Source organism: Balearica regulorum, chromosome 1, assembly GCF_011004875.1.
Source record: "Balearica regulorum gibbericeps isolate bBalReg1 chromosome 1, bBalReg1.pri, whole genome shotgun sequence".
Lineage (NCBI taxonomy): Eukaryota > Metazoa > Chordata > Aves > Gruiformes > Gruidae > Balearica > Balearica regulorum.
The window spans coordinates 15,373,173-15,392,927 of record NC_046184.1 but is presented as its reverse complement, the minus strand read 5'-3'; the positions used below and the strand labels follow the sequence as shown (position 1 = coordinate 15,392,927).

The window sequence follows — 19,755 nt, the reverse complement described above, 5'->3', positions numbered from 1 at the left end:
AGGGAAAGGAGGTTCGGAAGAAAGTCAGATCTCTGATGTCCTACTGTAATAAAATACCTAAAGTCTAGTGAATTTTTTTGTTTTTTTCTATAAAGGCAAATAAGGTAAACATGATACTTCTGCATTTAAAAAGTGTAGCCTTCTTTTAAGGTTATTATTGACTTTATTTTGGTTTGACTAACAGTTTACCCTTTCAGAACCACGAACACAATTTAAATGCTTTAGTAACACATTTGTCTAAAGCACTTGGCAGGCTGCTTAATAAATTAAGCCTCTCAAGCTTTCAGTGAAGTGTCACAGATGGAGACACAGAAACATGGAGAGGCCAAGTGACTTCTGTTGCTGGAATGCTTTGATTAGATGCACCTTCATTTGGAGATTGTATGAGGCTGAGGGAGTAAAAAAAAAAATTTTTAAAAAATTGCTGCATGTAATTGCAGCACATGGCACATTTTCAATAACATTCCCCAAGGACCTATATCTTGTTATTTACACAGTGTAGCTAGTTGCATCTGTACAAAGGCTACATCCCCCTTTGCCTCACTTTGAGTAACCATTGACGTTTTTATGAAGAGCAGGGTAATGGAGGACCAGGTACGTGTGTTGAAATTTGGAGACTGCTGCCGGCAAGTTAAGTTTTAATTCTTCCTTTGTTTGAGGAGAGAAAAACTGCTTTTCCATATCTCTCCAGAGTGTGCCAGTCTTATTGGGCTATCATATGGAAGAGATTTTGTCATCAGAATAGTTGTGCTTTGTTGTTGTTGTTTTCTTTTGTTGTGTTTAAAATTTTGCTGTACTTGCAGTCAAGCAAAGTCAGGTACTTAGCAAGATTCAAGTCTCTGTCCAGACAGCACTGGCAGACCTTGTCTTGGAGTGTATTATTTATAGAGGAATATCTGTGGAGTTCACTCTGCTGACCTGTGTATTGAAGCCTCGGATAACTTTGAATTGGGGGGGGTGGGGAGTGTGTTTCCTCAAAATTTGCTCTTAGATCCAAGCAGTTGGCAGAGTAGCAATTTGATGCTAATGTATATGTTCCATAGCTTGAAGGAGGCTTTCTTTCACTTTAGCGTGTATCAGTTCATTATTTTCTTTTTATGAGAGCAAACTGACTCAGAGAGCTGCTATGGAGTTGGTTCATTTGGAGCCATTTTGCAGCAAGGAACTTGCTGTCGTATGTGATAGCTTCTTTTACTTGGTTTTGAGTTGCTCCTGGCATTTTCTGCCATAGGTTTGCTTTTAATTACAGGTGTTTGGACAGGTGAAAGGGCACAAGAGGGCTAGAGGTGAGAGGAAATTGCCCTGGAGAAGAAGGATAGGTAAGAGGAGCAGGGGGGTATTTCGCCCCGTGGTAGAGTTCTGGGAGTGTATCTTCTGAAGTTTCAGGGAATGTGTTCTGGCTAGTAGCGTGCCCTCTTGCCTAATTTGCTTTATGTGTAAGTGCTTCAGATACGCCTAATGGTAATACTATGGGAGCTTGCAAATTGCCAGAATCTGTTTGAAGAAATCAAGAAGTGTGGTAAATGATTAAGTTTTTGTTTGCTTAGTGCGTCCTGAGTTTTGATGGTGTCTGAGCTACTGATGACTTACAGTTCCTTTGGTATGTGTGTTTAGCACTCTGCATGGCAAAATAGAGGGCAAAGTTTTCATTAACAGCGGGATAGCTCCCATTATGAATGATCTTGCTGACCTTGTGTGTCCAAAAACCTTTCTTAAAAGTTCAGAATATTGACTATTTTGAAAATGAGAATTTCTTTTTCTGTTATGTTTAGAGGTTCTAAAATCTAGAAGTCTTCTAAATGTAATTGAAAGCCACGCAGTCAAATCAGTGCGTGTCACTTAAGGAGATCCTTATATCCTTGTATGCAGATTTCATGATGATAATATAGTAATCCAGTAAATAAAATACAAATTTAGGTCTTGGTGCATTTGTTCCGTAGCTTTAATAAAGTGAAATGCAACTGCAGTGTATGAAATAACAGTTGCCGATAGAACTGGAAAAAATAGTCCTGTATTATTAACATAAATGTTTTAATATTTTTTGGCAAAGAAGAAATATTCACATGGGAGGAATACTTTAATTCTTTTTGGATGGAATTTTAGTAGAGATAATTTTATTCACAATTTCATCAGCCGTTTTGCAACAGGATTGACATTTTGTAATGTTCTATTTTCACAGAGGAATAAAAGTCCTTGTAAGGTTATTGAAACGTGCAGTTGTAAAGCACTTGTAAATTATCTTGGAATGTAAACAGTGATTGTGAGCTAGCTATGAGTATGTTATTTTAATAAAAATTGGGCATGTTTTGATAATTAACTGGACATGAATGATTACTAGTTATTTTATTGTATTATAATTTCTTTTTCATGATTGCTCCCTTTTTTCTTTTTTTTTCTCCTTTCTTTGATAAGGGGAGTTGTCATTTGTCAATTTCTGGTGGCTACCCTGTTGATACTGAACCAAAATAAATTAATTGTGAATGGCCAAATGGCCAGCTTCTAAACTGTAAGTGGTAGATAGTTGCAGTATTCTCCTTGCTGTAGAATATGACTCTTAAACAAAACTAAATCTTCCCACTTTATATACTTGCAGTTATAGACTAAGATTTGAATCCAGTTATGCCCATGTTTTCCATTGAAATTGTTAGTATATTGTTGTTGAATTTAATAGCTGATGACTTTGATAGTGTTAGCTGTAAAATTCAGCTGGTGCATGAAATGAAACTGCTTCCACTTAAGAGATAAAGAAATAGGATTGTAATTAGCAAATTCTGATTTGTGTTTATGAAGAGTTTAGGATGACACAGTCAGGAAGAAAAACATCTCTTTTTTGTTATTCACTAACATAAAACTATATTGAGAAAATTGGTAATATTTCAAGATTTTTCATAGTTAAAGTGATGTTGCAAATATCCTTCAAGTATTGCAAATGTAAGTAATGAGTGATAAAGTTATAAAGAAATATTTCAGACATTAAAGAAACACATTAAATCAGTAAAGAAATGTATAGGTAAGGGATCCAGACTGCCTTAACTCTATTGTATAGTCATGCAGTAACTATGCATCTTAGTAACTTACTCGGACTATGTGCTTCCCATAGTTAGTGATTTTTTTTCTTTTTTTTTTTTACAGCTCTTGGAGGCTTTTTACATTGCAGAAACATGTTGTTCTAATCAAAATAAAAAGAGTTCGGTTTTATAAACTGCAAAGATTCTTGACTTTTTAATGCTCACAATTGAGATACAAGTTTTAAAGTGTGGCCATTTGACTCGGTTTAGGTATCAAATGATGTACTGCGCTTGAACTTGGAGACTTAAAAGAGCAAATGCACTTTTAGGTATGAAACTTGTTTAGGAATCCTCTGCCTATGACAGAAACTTTGAAGATGCTTTATATTTTAACATTGTGGAAGAAAATGTATTCTGCGCTTAAGAGTTTTCCTTGGGCAAAGGCTTTCTATCATGAATGCTTGAAAAAAACCAAATGGACGGTTCAGCCTTTCTGCTCTGATAACTACAGAATATCTTATCTGTCAGAAATTTGTTGGAAAAACTGTTTGCGATAATCTCAGAAATGGGATGGTATTTAATTGCAGAGCAGTTGGATAGATCATTTACAGAAACTTCATTAACAGGGAGTTTACATTAGCAAGTAGCATCTCATGCCATTCGGATACAGAGTTCAACAAAACTCACATGTCTGTCAAACAGGAGATTCAGAAGGAAGGTGCACATCACTGACTTGAAGGTTTTGTGAGTGACAGTCCAAATTTGCATTTTACAGATGTATATGGTCATTCCTTCTACTGTGCTGAGTGGGCTGTAGTGCATACTGCATTTTTTCTATAGTCAAATATTTAGTCTCCTTAACAAAGAATTTCACAGCGTCTTTTGGTTAGAATAGTAATACTGTCTGATGTTAAATTAATTTACCCTTCATTAAATCCACACACCACATTAATCATTCAACCAACTACTGCCAAGATCCCTGGGACAGGTACCTTCCACGGGTCTGGTGCCGCAACAGTGTACACAGTGCAGTCCTGCGTTGAGATATGTTGCGTCCCCCAAGGTACATATATACCTCTTTCACCCTGAATCGGCTTCAGCTCACACAGGCAGCTCCAGAGTCGGGTTCTGATCCTTGATGTAGTTTCACTTGGAGGACATGCAGACAATTCTCAGTGGACAGATGTTCACTGGCGTGGCTACTGTACCCTATTTAGGCTATTTTCTGGGTTGGGTTTTTGTTTTTTTTTTTTCCCAGAAACTGAATTTTGTTGAACTCAATCTTTTGGAAAAATAGTAATACCAGTGGGTTTTGTTCCAGATTAAACGTTGTGATGGGAATTGGGTGTCACTTATGCCGTTGTAATTATCACATAAACTTTGTAGATGAGGTGTTAACATATATTAAGATATACATAATAATGGATATACTTATTTTCTTGTGCGATGCTTTTCGTCAGTAGATTTGAAAGTGTTTAATTAGGAGTTAAGAGTATACATAATTCCTCCTGATGTACAGGGAAGGACACTAAGAATTCAAGAAATTTAGCTAAAAGTTTTCCCAGGAGGTGATGAAGGAATGCAGGGTTTAACTCCTCCTTTGTCCACTGTCCTGTCTGTTGGACTGTGCAGTAATTAGTAACAGCCCTCCAAGGACCCATACTGTTAAAATAAATGGGGGTAAGGTTTGTTCCTTGTAATAGTGTGGAGGATATTTTTGTTTAATGAGGTTGGTGAAAAGGTCTCTTAAGTGGTCTCTGTCCATGAATCTTGATGACTTTTTATTGCGTTACGATGCTGGAGTGTACCTTAAATGCATGAGACAAGGCAGTGCATTTTTGCCTCTCTGTTTTTTTTTTCTTCTGTCTGTTCAAGGCACTGTTACTGCTGAAGCCAGGTGTGTGCCAGAGAATTGAGAGTGTCTCTGAAAAGCTGTGTCTTGGACTCTATCTAGGAAACCTCTTGTTCCAATGACCTTACAATTAGGTAAATCATGGAGGCACAGCAGACTTGAAGAAAAGCTGAAGAAAACATGGATAGTAAACACATGAAGAATCAGAACTGCTTTATCCATTTTTTTTCTTCTTTTTTTTAACTGTTGCAGAGCTAGCACAACACTGTAGTACGGGATGAGATGCTACACCCAAATCCTCAGAAATAAGTGAACAATTGCTTTGCTACACCCAAATCCTCGGAATAGTATAATGCTGGGAGATTCCTTCTAAGCAAAGTTGACTGGCATCAGGCTGCAGCATAAGAAGTGTTAAGTGGTCCGCTCATGTCAGTGAGCTGTTAGGTGGCTGAGATTAATCTGGGTAGCTGGTGCTGGTGAAAGCATCACTTCTGGGACCAGGTCCTGTCAGCAAATGTTGTTGCTGACCTTTCGCGCGTTTGTGCCGAGAACCCGAGACAGGCGCTGAGCAGAGCCATTTTCAGCAGCTTGCTTTAATCTCGCTGCAGTTTTCTTTGTGCGTATTCCTGGGATGCTCTTAGCTCCCCAGTAAAAATGGCTTAGCCCTTCGTGTCCTGATCTCAGTCAGGTGTCAACAGCAAGGAAGCTGCAGCATACCCACTGCAAGGAAACCAGACTCAAGGGGCTGCATTGAAGAGCAGGCTTGCTACCTCCCTGGTCAAATGGCTCTGAAACGTTCTTACTTTTTCAGTCAGTGTAGCACATCTCAAGATCTGAATCAGCCTGCTCATTCTTGGTTACATGCAGCAGTCTGCCTTTAAAAAGAAGGACTTCTCAAGCCTCAGAAATGCTACCTTGGGTATTTGAGTTACCCCCTGAAGTACTAACCAAGTACTAGTAAGTCATCGCTGCTGCCAAACAGTGGAAAGTGAGGTAATGTTGTGAAGAAGAGTGAGCTGAAAAGATCCTTGTAGGAGTCATATACTTAAGACTAAAATTGGAAAAAGCAGTTATCTTCCTGTATTTTATGTATTTCGCTCCCCCAAAGCCACCTTTTTCTCTTGTCCAGGAAACAAACAGGTCAGCTCCGAATACAACTGAAGCTTTTTCAAGTCTCTGAGACTGTGAAAATGAAATTTTTGCATAATCTTTGTTTGTTAAATAGTGAGAATTACAGAGGTGCAGGTCAGAATATGACTTGTGTAGTATTCAGTGTGGCAGAAATTGAAATAGAACAATAACGTGATTGAACTAATAAACTGCTGCTTTCTTTCATTAAAAGCAAAGAGCCCCATTAATAGCTCTTATTATGTTAGGTTGTATGCCTTTGAGTGACAATATTAAACTGATGATTTGTATTATGAGTAGGTACTGTGCAGCATAACAAGTGCCAAAGACTTTTTTTTTTTTTTTGACAGAAACAAGTAACACATGTGTCTTCCATTGCTTTTTCATTTCTTTCTTTTGCTGTTTTGGTCCTACTAGATGGGCAGGTTTCTTTAGACTCACGTTGTACATTTTTTTAAAGTCTTCAGAATTGAAATATCCTGATATTTCACAGGGGAAGTTTCATTTGCTCATTCTTTAGTTGATAAAAGCTCCTCAAGTTTCTTAAGGCCTTTTTTGCCTGACATAGCAACAACAACAAAAAAATTCGTTTTTCTCTCATTTGATGGCAGCAAATCTCATGAGCATGTCTTGGTAGTGGAGTTTGCCCCTTTATAGGGTGATTGCTTTAACTGCAGAGCTTTCTTTTGAGGCTTTAAATTGTGGTTGATCCTGTACCTGTGACAAACTGTAACTTTGTTAGTAGCACCCTTGGAAGAAGGAGGGAGTGAGAAGGAAGGGAACATCTCTGAATGCGGTGTGTACATATGCTTTAGGATGTTCGTATTGAAGATTTGATGGACACTTTAGTGGCATACAGATTCGTACTGATCTGAGCCCGTCATGACCGTGTTCTTCTCTAAGGGTTGTGTCTCTCAGAGGAAAGAGCACTCCCTGAGGTGTGCACCAGGCTCTTGGCATGGCCTCAGTTAGTCTAGCAAAACTGTGCTTTTAGCTCCTGAGATATGGAAGAGACTGCTGTACCAGTACAAAGTGCTGCATTGCCAGACTTGCTTGTCTATACTTAACGTGTTTGATCAGTAGGAGCATATTCCTAACCTGGAAAATATTTGGGGGGGGGGGGTGTGTGTAAGTGTACTATATAAATCTCAGTATAAGAGCTGCTGATGTATGTATGCATCTTTCAGACAGTAGTAATATTTGACTGATTGTACTTGCAAGGATAATTATTCCTTTGAGAGCAGAATTCTTAAAACGAGAGCTATTTTCTGGAGTTGTATGTTAGTTGAACTACAGGCTGCTCTTTAATCTGCAGGAAATATTGCCAGTTTTAAATGTTTTGTCCACGTGGCCTCAGGGTAGATTTTTTTTGTATGTTCGGACTTTGATTAAAAAGTTTCTCATTCATATTTCCATATCCTGTTATCCATTAATAAACTTTTTCTCGTTTTTTTTTTTCTTTGGCATAAAGTCCTCTAACTGAAAAAAAAGCACAGTTGAGTGCTTTAAGCGGTACCTCAATCTGCATGCCAACAAGAAAGAGAACAAAATCAATTTCATTTGGAATTGTGTGAAGGAAAAAAATGATCTTATTGGAAGTCTATCTGAAAGTAACTTCCAGGAGACACAAGTTACATGAGAGGCAATATTCCCGAAGAGAGGCACTGTTATAGGAGACAATACAGAAAAAGCACAGAAAATTGGCATAAGAATTATTTGTGTCCTTTTAGACAATGTATTTAGACAATACATTTTCATTTAATATCCAGGTGTTGTTTAAGAACAAGCAGACACCTTCCATCTTGGGTGAGAATTAGAGTTCTTCAATTAAAAGGTGTTCTTGCCCTTGGCTTTTGTTGAAGGGAGAAATGAAGTAACAGAAGTACCTTTGGAGATAGACTTGGGGATTGGAAAAAGCCAGGCAATTATTGGGGAAGAAAAAAATATAGAAATTGATATACGTGGCTGCATAGAGAGTGCCCTCTTTAATTTGTTTATTCAGCTTTTGAATGCTGCAGATTGTTTCGCTTGTAAAGTGCATATGTGTTATAAATGCCATGACTAATTAGTTTCAGAGGATGCTTCTGATTGCTTTGAGATGTGAAGTATTTAGATATTTAGTTATGTTTGACCTTTTTTTAGCTATGCTTTTGAAGGGCTGATGGACTCAGAACAGGTAAACAGCAAATTCCCTCATAGTATCTTATGACATGATTTACTAAAGATTAGCTCCATTTCTGTTACAGTGTACCAGTGATGTCTTGGATCCAGCTGTGATTATGTCTGTTGGCAAACTTACTAACAAATTCGGTTATACAGTGGTCACCAAATATTTAATGGACAGTACTAATTGTTAGGCGTTTGCTTTAAAGTAGCAACCTAGTAGTGAATGGTGATACACACCAAACTTACACTTCTACTGGACATAGCACCTTTTTCTTAGGTCTACTGCAACAACAGAGGCTTTCCTTATTTGTCATAAATAAAGAGTAACTTGATTGTAAAACTGTATAGGACACTTTGAGAGAGGAGGAACTAGATTTGAGCTTTCTGTGAGTTTTCTGATGGCTGACTTGTGGAATATAAAGAAATACTGACTTTCCTCAGCAGTAATGGATACTCTGACAGCTGTAAAGGCACCCATAACAGCACTTGATGAAATGGAAACAGCATATGGGTCCACTTTTCCTGTACATGGACAAGCAATGAGATACTTAGCACTTTGTAAAATGACATAGGTGAGATTAGGGATTTTATTTTTCTCAATCTTTTTTTACTCATTTACTCATCATTTTTCCTGCTAGAAAAATTAGAAGAGTGTACTCATTGTCTGAGAAATATTTTCCTGATGATGCTATCTTTGTTATCAAACTTTTATAATAATAATCCTGTTATTAAGGAGTTAAGCTAGAAAGCTGTGAAATTTTCATTTTTATTGGACTTTCTTTAACCCTTAACTTAGGTTCTTACTCAAAAAAGCAAGATTTCTTTAAAGAATGCATAACAAGTTTTATTTGATAATGTCAACAAAGAAAAATTTTTGTTGCAATTATATATGCCACTTGGATATGAAAATGCTCCTTTAAATATTATTAAGACTTCTTTAATGAAGTTTTTGCGATGGCATCCCAATTATCATACACCGCTTCTAAAACATACTGAAAGTTATCTTATTCATTGCTTGTTCTATAGTCATAGTGAGGTCCCAGCCAAAATGAAGGGCCTCATTGTGGCCGCAGTGTATGGACAAATAGTAAGAGAATACTGAAAGGCTGCAATCTAAACAGGCAGGGCAGACAAAGAGCATATTATCCTGATTTTAGAGACGGGATACTGAGGCACAGAAAAATCTAATCAGGGTCATGCAAGAATGTTGTTCGGGAGCCAGGAATTAAGCCAGCTCTCCTTCAGTCCAGTTGTACTGCTTTAAACTAGAGTCGCTCTTCTGCAGAAGATAATACAGCTTTGCAGGCTAGCGTGTGAGTGCCAGTTGTGTCTTGCTGAGTGTTTATGAAGAAAACACCAGTTGGAGGATTAAAGTCAGCTTCATGGCAGTCTGCATAGCAGAAATAGGAATGAAGGGTTTTTTTCAGTTGTGGGATTTTTCTCCTAAGGACTGCTTGACTGCATAGATAACATTTTTGTTAGTGTGCATTGACAAGAAAATGAAAGAAGAAAACCTGCAATCCTTCTAGTATTTCATTACTAGCACTCCAAATGATTGACTTACTAGAATAAAGTATTTTAAATTAATTGTATTTAAAAGATTTCTGGTTTTTTGCTCCACATTCAGTAGTTCTCAATATGACTGTATTCAACGTTTCCTTTTAAAAAAAAAAGTCAGTAAAGATCAGAGAAGTTATTTTCCTTTCAAACTTTATTTTTTGGATCACTTAATATTTGATACCTTAATATAAGATCATTGAAGCTATAGCTTTAGCAAATGGATTAAAAAAAAGGAAAAAACACTTTAGTACTCACCCTGACTCACTGTAAAGACAATCTGTAGTACAGATGTACTGCTGTAGTTTGCAGATGGGTTATTAATTTATTTTTATTTCAGTTATTTATTTTGACTTGCACAATGGAAAGCTTCAAATCTTTGCACTAAGTCCATGTAGAAACCCTACTGGTTTGAAATAAAGTAATAGCATACATACATCATTAGTAAATACTTATTGATTACCCTTAAGATTATTGTGCTGTGACACAGAAGACAAATTGACAGTAGTTTGTGGCTGGCTGAAGAGGTGAGAAGACAGCATAATCAGAAGCGACATTTATGGTGAACTAAGAACTAAATAAATTTCTCTGGTCACTCTGGCCATTGCTCAGCTTTTCTAATAATCTCACAAAAGCTCATTCTCTGAGGTAGTCAGCTAGCAGTTGTTGGCTAAATCTGAACACTAAAAGATAATTGCAAGATTTGTTTTGGGGTAGAGAAAGACCTACACTTCTCCAGAATGAAAATTCTTGCATTTTTATTTATTAAATAATTATTTATATTAAATATTTATTTATTAAAAAATCTTAATTGGTGTCCTGTGAGAAGGAAATGTCTTATGTACATGGAACAGGTTCTTGGAGCAGATGTTGCTGCTGGTCCTATTGCAGCAGCGCATGCCACTCATGTGAGACCAAGTATTTTTAATTGTGTCAGGTTCTTCCAGTAGGCTTGGAAAGCTGAACTCTTCCATATCCAAAGTCAGGAGAGGGTGATAAGAGTTGCACCTCTCCCCCAGTTTCACGTCATGACAGCAAGATTGTACTTGGTGAATATCTTATGTTACTGCTAAGGTGAAGTTAAACATGCCCATTCTCAACCTTCTTTCTTTATCTTTTGTTTCAACTGCTGTGATCTGATCACTAAAGAGTCTAGCACCAAATGGGATCAAACCAAGTGCTGACCAAGAAGCTCAGAAAGAAAGAAGAGATTGGTCTGGTAACAAAAGGGACAGAGAAGCTTTGTAGCAACCCAGATGTGAAGAGAAGCAGCAGACTGCTATACAGGGTGCAAGTGTTAACAGTGTTCTTCCAACTAAATCTGCCTTCAGAGAGCGAGATTTGGGCAGATCCAGGTCCATTCATAGCACTCTATAACCTGCATTAGTACAGGATGTGTAATAAACCACAATCCCTTGTATGTAGACAACTTCCTGAAAGAATAATTGTTCTCTGTTACCATAAAGTAAGTATGTTTTCCCATCTGTCAAGCAGAGCTGTGTCCTTCAAATTCTGCAGGTTTTGCTTTGAAGGACCTGAAAAGCCTTTTTTCCACCCCTTAAACACCATTTGCCTTGTTGGCTGGATTGGTGCCCTGGAAATCACCTATTTTTGGATGGATACCAGTACAGCTGTAGAGGTATAAAGAAGATGGTCTTCATCACAGATAAAAGGGAAGAAGTCTTTCCCCATTAGCATTCTTAGCCAAACTCTTGGTGCCAGACTATCAAAATGTTAGATCTATGGTGGGAGTATTTGAATGGCCCATCTTTCCACTGAAAGATTCCCCAGTTGTCACTGATACTGTGTTTTCACCTTTGGCTCAAGACAGACTAATATATTTGGATTTTCAGGACTCTGATGACTTGTAGAAGTCCAATATGCTTTTCTGAAACCCATTAATGTATCATGCTCCAGCAAGGTTTGTTCACTTCACTAATGAAGGAGAGCAATACCAAGCTATTGCCCTATGGCGATCATCGGCTGTTGTAATGCCAAAGGTGAAAGCTGAGAAGGGGTCTCAGGTACCCTCTGCATAGCCTGAGTACTTCTGTAGCTTAGAAATACAAGAAATACTGAGGGGGGGAAAAAAACCAAAACCCATACATTTCAACCAGTATTTGGTATCTCCAGATCTTCACCTTACTACTACTGCAGGACTAGTACATTCATGTTGTTTCCTTGCCTCTTTAGTGTATTTGGCTAGGCATCATAAAACTTAACCATCTTATGGCAGAAAATCAAAAGCTGAAACACTATATATTTATGTGAGTTACTGTAGTTAACTCACAGACCTGACATCTCTTCCTGTGTCAAGGTGTGCTCTCCCAGTGGAGAAGCTGGCAGAGTCCACCTGCTGTAGAATTCTCTGAGAAAGTACACATGTGGTGCAACCCTCTAACTGTTGCTAAAGGTCAAACATCTAATTCAGGAGAGCCATACGTCAATCTGAGCTGAAATTTAGTCCCATCAACCATGAAGGATACTACTTGTGCTGACAAGTCTCATTTGCAGCAAGACTTCTCTTGATACATGTTCAAGGAAGAAAGAATTGTTCTCTTGCTATATAGTGGTTCACAGAGACTCTGTAGTCAAGATGCATGACGTTCACTTTGAATTATGAGGGAAATGAAGATTATTTCTTGCTATTCCTCTCCTTATGCTTGCCTATGGGAAGTTGAGACATCACAAGTCTAATGCAGACACTGATAATCCTCCTGTACATTCTCTATCCTTTGTATGTACACCTGTGTCCAGCCACACTCGCTCTCCAAGGTTTTTGATAGTGATATATGTGAGCATTTAAGGGAAATCCACCGTATCTGCAGAGTAAGATAGTCTCCTGATCGGGGATTCTTTGCTGCGCTCTCCATACTCGGGAGTCTGGGGACAGTTATGCTATCTGTTTTACAAATGGGATGTCGCCTCTGCTTCTGGATACGGAGTGTGTAGTCTGGATCCTTACAAATAATGTATCTTTTAATGTTTCCTTGCCCTCAGTAATTTAATTTTTGCTGTCATTTAATAATACTGTTGCTGTCCTGAAGATTTCCAGGCATAAGCAAGATGAAACTTGTAGCTGGAGGTGATATCTTTAATTAGACTAACTGTAGCTGGTAGGGAAAATAGAGACGTTTTGGGGCACACATCTCCTTAAAGCCCAAAAGCCAGATCTAACTATTTATCTGTTGGTCTAATTGAAGATACGGTCTACATTTACATGACTCTTCTAGCTTTATTTTAAACACATGAAAGCCTATATCTTCCTTGTATTTTGCTCACCTTGATTTTTGAGGCAAGTTATTTAACTTATGTGTTGAAGGTTTGGGGTATTTTTCTTCTGTTAAGGTCTTTGGACCTTAATATGTTTAACTAGTATCTATTTTACAGCATAACAGTATTTTCTTCTGGGTATTGACTTTATGTAATTTTATAACAAACTTTGTAAGCAGCTGCTCTAGCTTCTGGAATATGTTGTTATATGTAAAATGGGAGGCAGCTTAAAATGCAGGTTCATGAGGAGGATGCTCCTTGAGATAATTTCCTTCAAGTGCAATCTAGTGTAAGAGAAATGTAAGAACAGTTACAACTTTGTAGGCAGTAGTTTGATGTTACCAGTGTTGTTACAATTGCCTCACCTTCATATGTTATGATTACACTTATCTAGTTAAAATATTGTGTAATTGAATGACGTTCATTTCAGTTACAAGCATGGATTTTATTGCCTGTCACCCTGCTAAACTGTCTTTTGCCCTTGCCTTTCAGCCCTGTTCCACTCTCCAGATTCTTCCATGTGCACTTGCAAGAGAAGGGCCAGTGCCGAGTGTGGCCAAGGCAGTGGACGGTCTGTCTTTGCTCTGGCTGGTCCTTCCCAGAATCATTCCCTGTCACTCCAGCCCTGGGCTGCAGTGGCCAAATGCAAATGTTCACAAAACTTTATTAATATATTTTAGCAGCTTTAATGTTTGTATTTGCCCTGCAGTTTAATCTCTGATGATAAAAAATTAAAAAGAAAGCATTAACCAAAATTCTCATAACCATCTGAACAGACCTCAGTGGTATGTGACCCTCTCTTAATGTGCACTGGTTTCTTAGTAGTATTACCTACACCCTTCACATCAGAAATGAGGAGGCAGGAAAGCCAGTGTGTTCAGGAACTGAAAAGGTAGAATTTAACCTGTCTGCTTACATTGCACAAAATAACTGAAAAGCTAAATGATGAAGTAGGAACCTCGTTTTAAAGACTAGTTCAGTAATCTGAAGTGTTAGAAACATAAAGAATTATGTAAAAGGAGATGATATACTTTGGAACGTTTTTATACAGTACAAATTAATAAATTTGTTGACTACTAACTAGTTTGGGGTTTTCTAGTATTCTTGTGATGTGTTAATCTGGTAGCCCAGGCAATTCTGGTCCTGTGTTGCTGAATTATTTTAGACTGGGATGGCAAATAGCCTGCATACATTTCATAAAAGTCTCCAGAGTTGTAGAAGAAAAGTTTTGTCACATTTTCACGTTTGTTTCTTTTTTTTCTTTTCTTTTTTTTGATATATAGTGTCTTAGGCAAAATAGTAATGTCAGGGATGTGTAGCTTACGTAACAACAATCTGTTTGGAAGGGATTGTAATGAAAGGTATGCAGATACTGTTAATCCACAATATTTGTCTAGATCGCTAATGCCCAATTATGAACTGTTTATTGTTTCTTTTGTTATGGGTCTTTGGGAATGGAAGGCATCACTTCCATCTTCAGTAGTTTCAAAATGCTTAGATAAGGCAGTGTAGTACAACATCTTTACAAGTCATTGGGGGTAGTATTTCCTGTATAAACTATAATTAATGAAAAATTCCCAACATTCTTTAGGATTGCCAGCATCCTCATGATTGCTGTAACCTGGGAGGCAGCATACCATTCGAAGGTACTGGTGTGGTTTAAAGGTGTCATCACCTTGTGTCTTTACCACACTGACTCGTTAAGTCTATTTGCTGTTTTTTCCCTGCGTTGCTTTTGTCATCACTGTTGTGTTTCACATATTATTGCTGTTGTTGAAAAGTCCAGTATTTCTGTTTTCTTCTAATTAATCACTTGATTTTATTTTTTTTTAGCATGCAGAATCTTCAGTTCTTATATTAACACCCAAAGGATGTCAGTCAGGACATATGACAATTGTTTGGCCTTATGTTAGTTCTGTCCTGAATATTTTAATTTTACTTTTTCCTCAATTTCATGGTTACTTCAGCCATGACCTGCATTTTTTCATCAGCAAATAAATGAGCTTGAGCATTACTTTGTGGTACTGACCCTGAAGTTAGCCATGATTTGAGCAGGAGCTTGGAGTAAATGACATCCAGCAATCTCTTTCAGGTTAAATTATTCTGTAATTAATTGCAACTGTGACTCTGGCATTTTCAGAGGTAAAATGCAGTTTATACTGGCTAACTAATTACTGAAGCAGCTTACTGGTTTTTGCGTAAAAAAGGAAAACTAAAGGAAAACCATACTTGGGGGAGAATAAAGCTGATGTTAAATGGAAAGAGTATGACATTTATTTCTAAGATAAGGCTACCCTATCTACACAAGTGTGTTTGACTGCTGTCTGAGTAATACCCTGAAAGATGTCTTTATATTGTTTCACTTTCAAGTTTCAATTCACCATTCAAATTATGTAGTTTTTTAAGTAATCTCAGATGTAAAAGTAATCCAGTGCACTGAAAGAATTTGTACATTCTTCTGTTTTTTAATGATGGATGGATTTGTTGCTTCTGTGGACCGAGAGGGAAATATTGGGCACATTTCTAGACAGAGTTTAAAAATTTCTGTCTCCAGGAGTGGGAGAAACCACATGGATTTAGTTTTGTCCATTGCCATTTTTTTCCATTGCCTTTTTTTGTTTTTAGCTTTGTTAATTTTAAATGAGTGTGTCTTGAATAGTCTTTTTCCCTCCTGTTCTCTCTCTTTATACATAAACATCACCAATATTTTTCAAAGCAGACTTTGTGTTTATATTTAGTGGAGCAAGTGATATATAAGAGAATGTTTAAAGTGCGTATAATTTATAGCAAAAGATCATTGTTAAAAATTTAATTTCCCATGCAATATTGTGAGGTCTTATTCTTCGACAACCTTAATTCTGCAGGAACAATGTTTTAGATTATTTCTAGCTTGTGTTTTATTGTACAGTTAGACGTAAATGATTATGAATTATATAATAACAGAGAAGGAACTTCATATAAGTCATCTGGCTTTGATTGTTACTAAATATCATTCCTTTGTGTGTGTTATTACACACACAGATAAAAAGTCGTATCTGACACCTGCATTTTTGGGTTTGTGCCACAGTTTGCGGAAGCAACATTTTCTCTTGTTTCTATGGTATTTGTGTTTTTAATGCACGTTTAACCAAGCTGATATCTTCTAAAACTGTCATATGGCTATAGCTGTCTTTTTATTTGCAAATGTTAGTAATATAAAAACTATAAGCAGAAGGTATATTTATTTTCCAAGCACCATAGCAAAGTATACACAAAGTAATATTTTGTTTAAGATTTTAATCTAGGAAAGTCATATTTCTTACAGTCAGCATTCACTGTCTCTGATTTCCACCTATCTTGCTTATTTTTCACATGATATAGGACACTCTCGCATCCTGTTAGTCGAACAGCTCATTTTCAAGCAAGGTTTTTGTCAGTGTACAGTATCAACAGACATGGCTGGCCAAAAGATTTAATTTTGAGGGGACGACAATTCAGTATTGCAAGGTGTGGGGTATGCACAGATAACACCTAAAGTTTGTGGGTACTGGAAAATGTTCTCTGTTCTTTCTTACCATCAAGAGTCTATTTTGAATCTACTGAAAGCATCTTCCAGTAAAACGAGGTAATTGTGATGGGGGCTGTGGACTGCTTTTACTTACGAGAAGGGCTGGGCAGCTCTTTCTGTCCCAGACTTGTAGCCAATGGTATTTGCACATAGGGAACAAGCAGATCACAGGCGATGGTGGAGATTCCCCATGCTCATCTGGGGTGAGTGACCTTGGTCGCTTTATTCCCTTTAGAGGGGAACCAAGTTTTGGTAGAAAATAAAGACTCTTTGCAGTCGCTCTTCTGTCCTCCCTGTTTGGTTTTTGGTTTTGTTTTTTTTTTTTTACTTTGATAATTATTTCAGTACTGTTTGATAGTTGCTCACGTTATTCACCGATTATCTGCTGCATTCTTCAGTGGTCTTTTTCCATGAAGAAGTCTTTCCTGAGCTAACTTTGGAGAGCACCGTTTTCTTCTCCAAAATTAACCTCTCCTGAAAAGCTTATCACTGTTGCTTCTGACTAAGCAGCCAAGGAGGTGTGATTTTTGCCTTTAGAAGGTGAATTTTTGTTTGGAGAGGCTGCTGTCTTTTTTGCTGCATGTACAAGATCTGGATTGTCAAATGGCTGTGGTCTGATCTAAGAATGATACCAGTGTCCAGAGTAATCATTCAGTCCTGGTCACTTTGAGTAGGACATGCTAGCATTGAATAATTCTTATTAAAAACAAGAAAACACATATAAAAAGAGATACAGTTGCTTATATTTTCTGTTTTCTTTTTCATTTCAAACTTTCCTTGCTTTATTGTAAATTCTTTGATCTGGATTGCATTTGTAATATTCTTATGCCCAGTAAAGTGTGTCCCCAGTTGGAATTTCTGGTGAGACAATATTAATGCTTCGTACAGTTTTAATTAAAAAGTAATTTATATATACTGCGTGTATGTGCTTATAAATCATAAGTTTAATCACAAAAACTGATTTGTGCCAATCTTGTTAATGTCAATGAACTAATAGAGTTAGTTGAACCTGTCTGGACCTGATGAATTTTCTTCTCTTACAAACTCCTGCATGGTAAGGTTTTTAAGGAATCCGGTCTGAAAGATAATGTTTAAGTTTTTAGCTATTCTTATTCAATAATAACAGTTTATTTATGTAGTGTGATTCCTATTTCTGATTTCCAACCTGTTGTCTTGCGTCTTTGAGGTTCTTGGATTAATGTAAGTGGACTTTTGACAGGTGGCTAATAACTTCAGCTCGTATCAGAAGACTCGCATTTACAATAGATGATTGCACCTCCACTGGGCTATGTCTAGACATCTGCAAAATGAAAAAAAAACCTTCCAAAGTGCTGCTTCAGCAGCAGTCACTTACTCTACATCTGTGCATCGTTTTGATGCTGCATTTCTCATAGCAGCATTTTGGTGCGTTCTCCTACACGTCTGTGCTGTTTCTTTGCATCTCAACTTCTGCTGCCTCAGTATCATAAATTTCAACTGGTGCCATTTACCCGTTTGGTGCAAGTGCTGTTTGCCAGGGTTGTGCAGCAAGTTCGCAGGTACCAGAACTTTTCCTTTACTGCTCTGTTTCCTTGACAGTGTCTAGTGAAAACACAGATGATTTTGTGATCCTGTGAACTGACTTGATTTCTTATTCCATCTACGTCCTTGGATAGATTTCTCCAGTATTAGTACCGTATGTGTTTTTATAAGTTTCTCTCTGCAGTCAGACTTCAGAAAAACTCAGACTCACACTTGGACAGACTTCATATGCCTCAGAGCTGGGCATATTTTGAAGGCTAGTATACAGAGCTGTGAAGGTTAAATGGACTTATGGAATTTAAAATGGAAAAAAGTTGTAACTTTTGTATTTGTAAAGGGCAAAGTCTGTGTGTTTTCATAACAATGTTGTCACTGGACCACTCAAAAAAAAAATGGTTTAAGTTGTTGAGGTGTTTTAACCATTTTTGAAATATTTCATAACTGTAAATAAATGCATGTTTTTGATCTGAGACTTTGTGTCAAATTATACCTGTGAGAAGTACTCCTTTCTGTGGAGTTTACAATGCTGTTAGTGGAAATCTGTAGGTTAGTCAAAAATATCCTTGACTGAGAATTGCCGATGTAAAGTGATTTTTTTTTAAGATCACTGACTTACCATGTTAAAACAAGATACAAACAGGCCATACATAGTGGTTGCTTAGGGTTTTATTTGTTTGTTTTACTAGTAGGGAGGATTTGATTTAATCTAACTGTGCAGTTTTGGCTTCATCAGTACTAATGCTAACTACACCAAGAAAGTACTAAAGGAGTTTATACCTCACCACTGCTGTTCTTTTAAATTTAAAAGTTGAACATGTTGATTGCATTCATCTGGCTGTAATGCATTTAAAGGCTCGGTTAGTCCAAGACGAGCACTGCCAAGGGTTAACCTTTCAACTGGATTTCATAGCCTGGTATGAGCAGTAACATAGAGAGAGGCTTTTGGTTTTCAGGGGATGAAGGAATGATTCACATCATATCAGTCTATGAAATACCTGTGGGTTGGCGGTGCTGGTTTGTGCCCAAGGATGCTGGAACGAGCCTGTTTGGATCTACTTGTGATACTGCCTGAATTACTGTGAGAGGGTTGCCCCATTCCTCTGTGGGGTTTTTGGGGACTGAAGACACTTTGCACTTCATCATGCCAAGTACTGCCATCATAAGTGGTGAGGTTACTTACACAGCAGTACAGGCCAGGGTAGAATTACTTACAAAAATAGTTCTAGGGCCAGCATGTTTGCTTTGGTTAAGAACTAATGAAATAAGGTACCTGCTTGAGTCACTTTTTGAAAGAAATCACTATTTTTAAAGAAAAATCCAACTTACTGGAAGAGTAGGATTTAGTCGATGTTTATCAATCATAGCTGCTGTTGTGCATGTTTGTCCTCACTGAGGGTCACTTTTCTCCTGTTTAAAAGGCACCAAGTTGATATTTCAGTCTGAGTCAGAAGCTGCATTTGCAAGTTCTTTAATAGATGCGGATGCTGCTGAATAACACTGGAATGCCATTTTACAACATCTTTAAATAAAGATGTAACATGTCACTGCCCTGTTCTGAGAGGTAGTGTGATCTGTGCGGCCGATACTAGACACAGGGTTACTAATGCAGCAACACCTTTGTTAACAACACTGGGCGTGGTGACATGATCACACCAAAGTGCATAAAAGTGACTGGAGTTTCTGCCCTCTAAGCTGAGCTGTGG

The 19,755-nt window shown here is 37.5% G+C and overlaps 1 protein-coding gene across 5 annotated transcripts in view; it reads left to right on the top strand.

The window, feature by feature from the left end:
• Nucleotides 1–19,755, top strand: part of ATXN7L1 (ataxin 7 like 1) — a 119,662-nt gene that overhangs the window by 19,435 nt on the left and 80,472 nt on the right. The window lies entirely within an intron of this gene.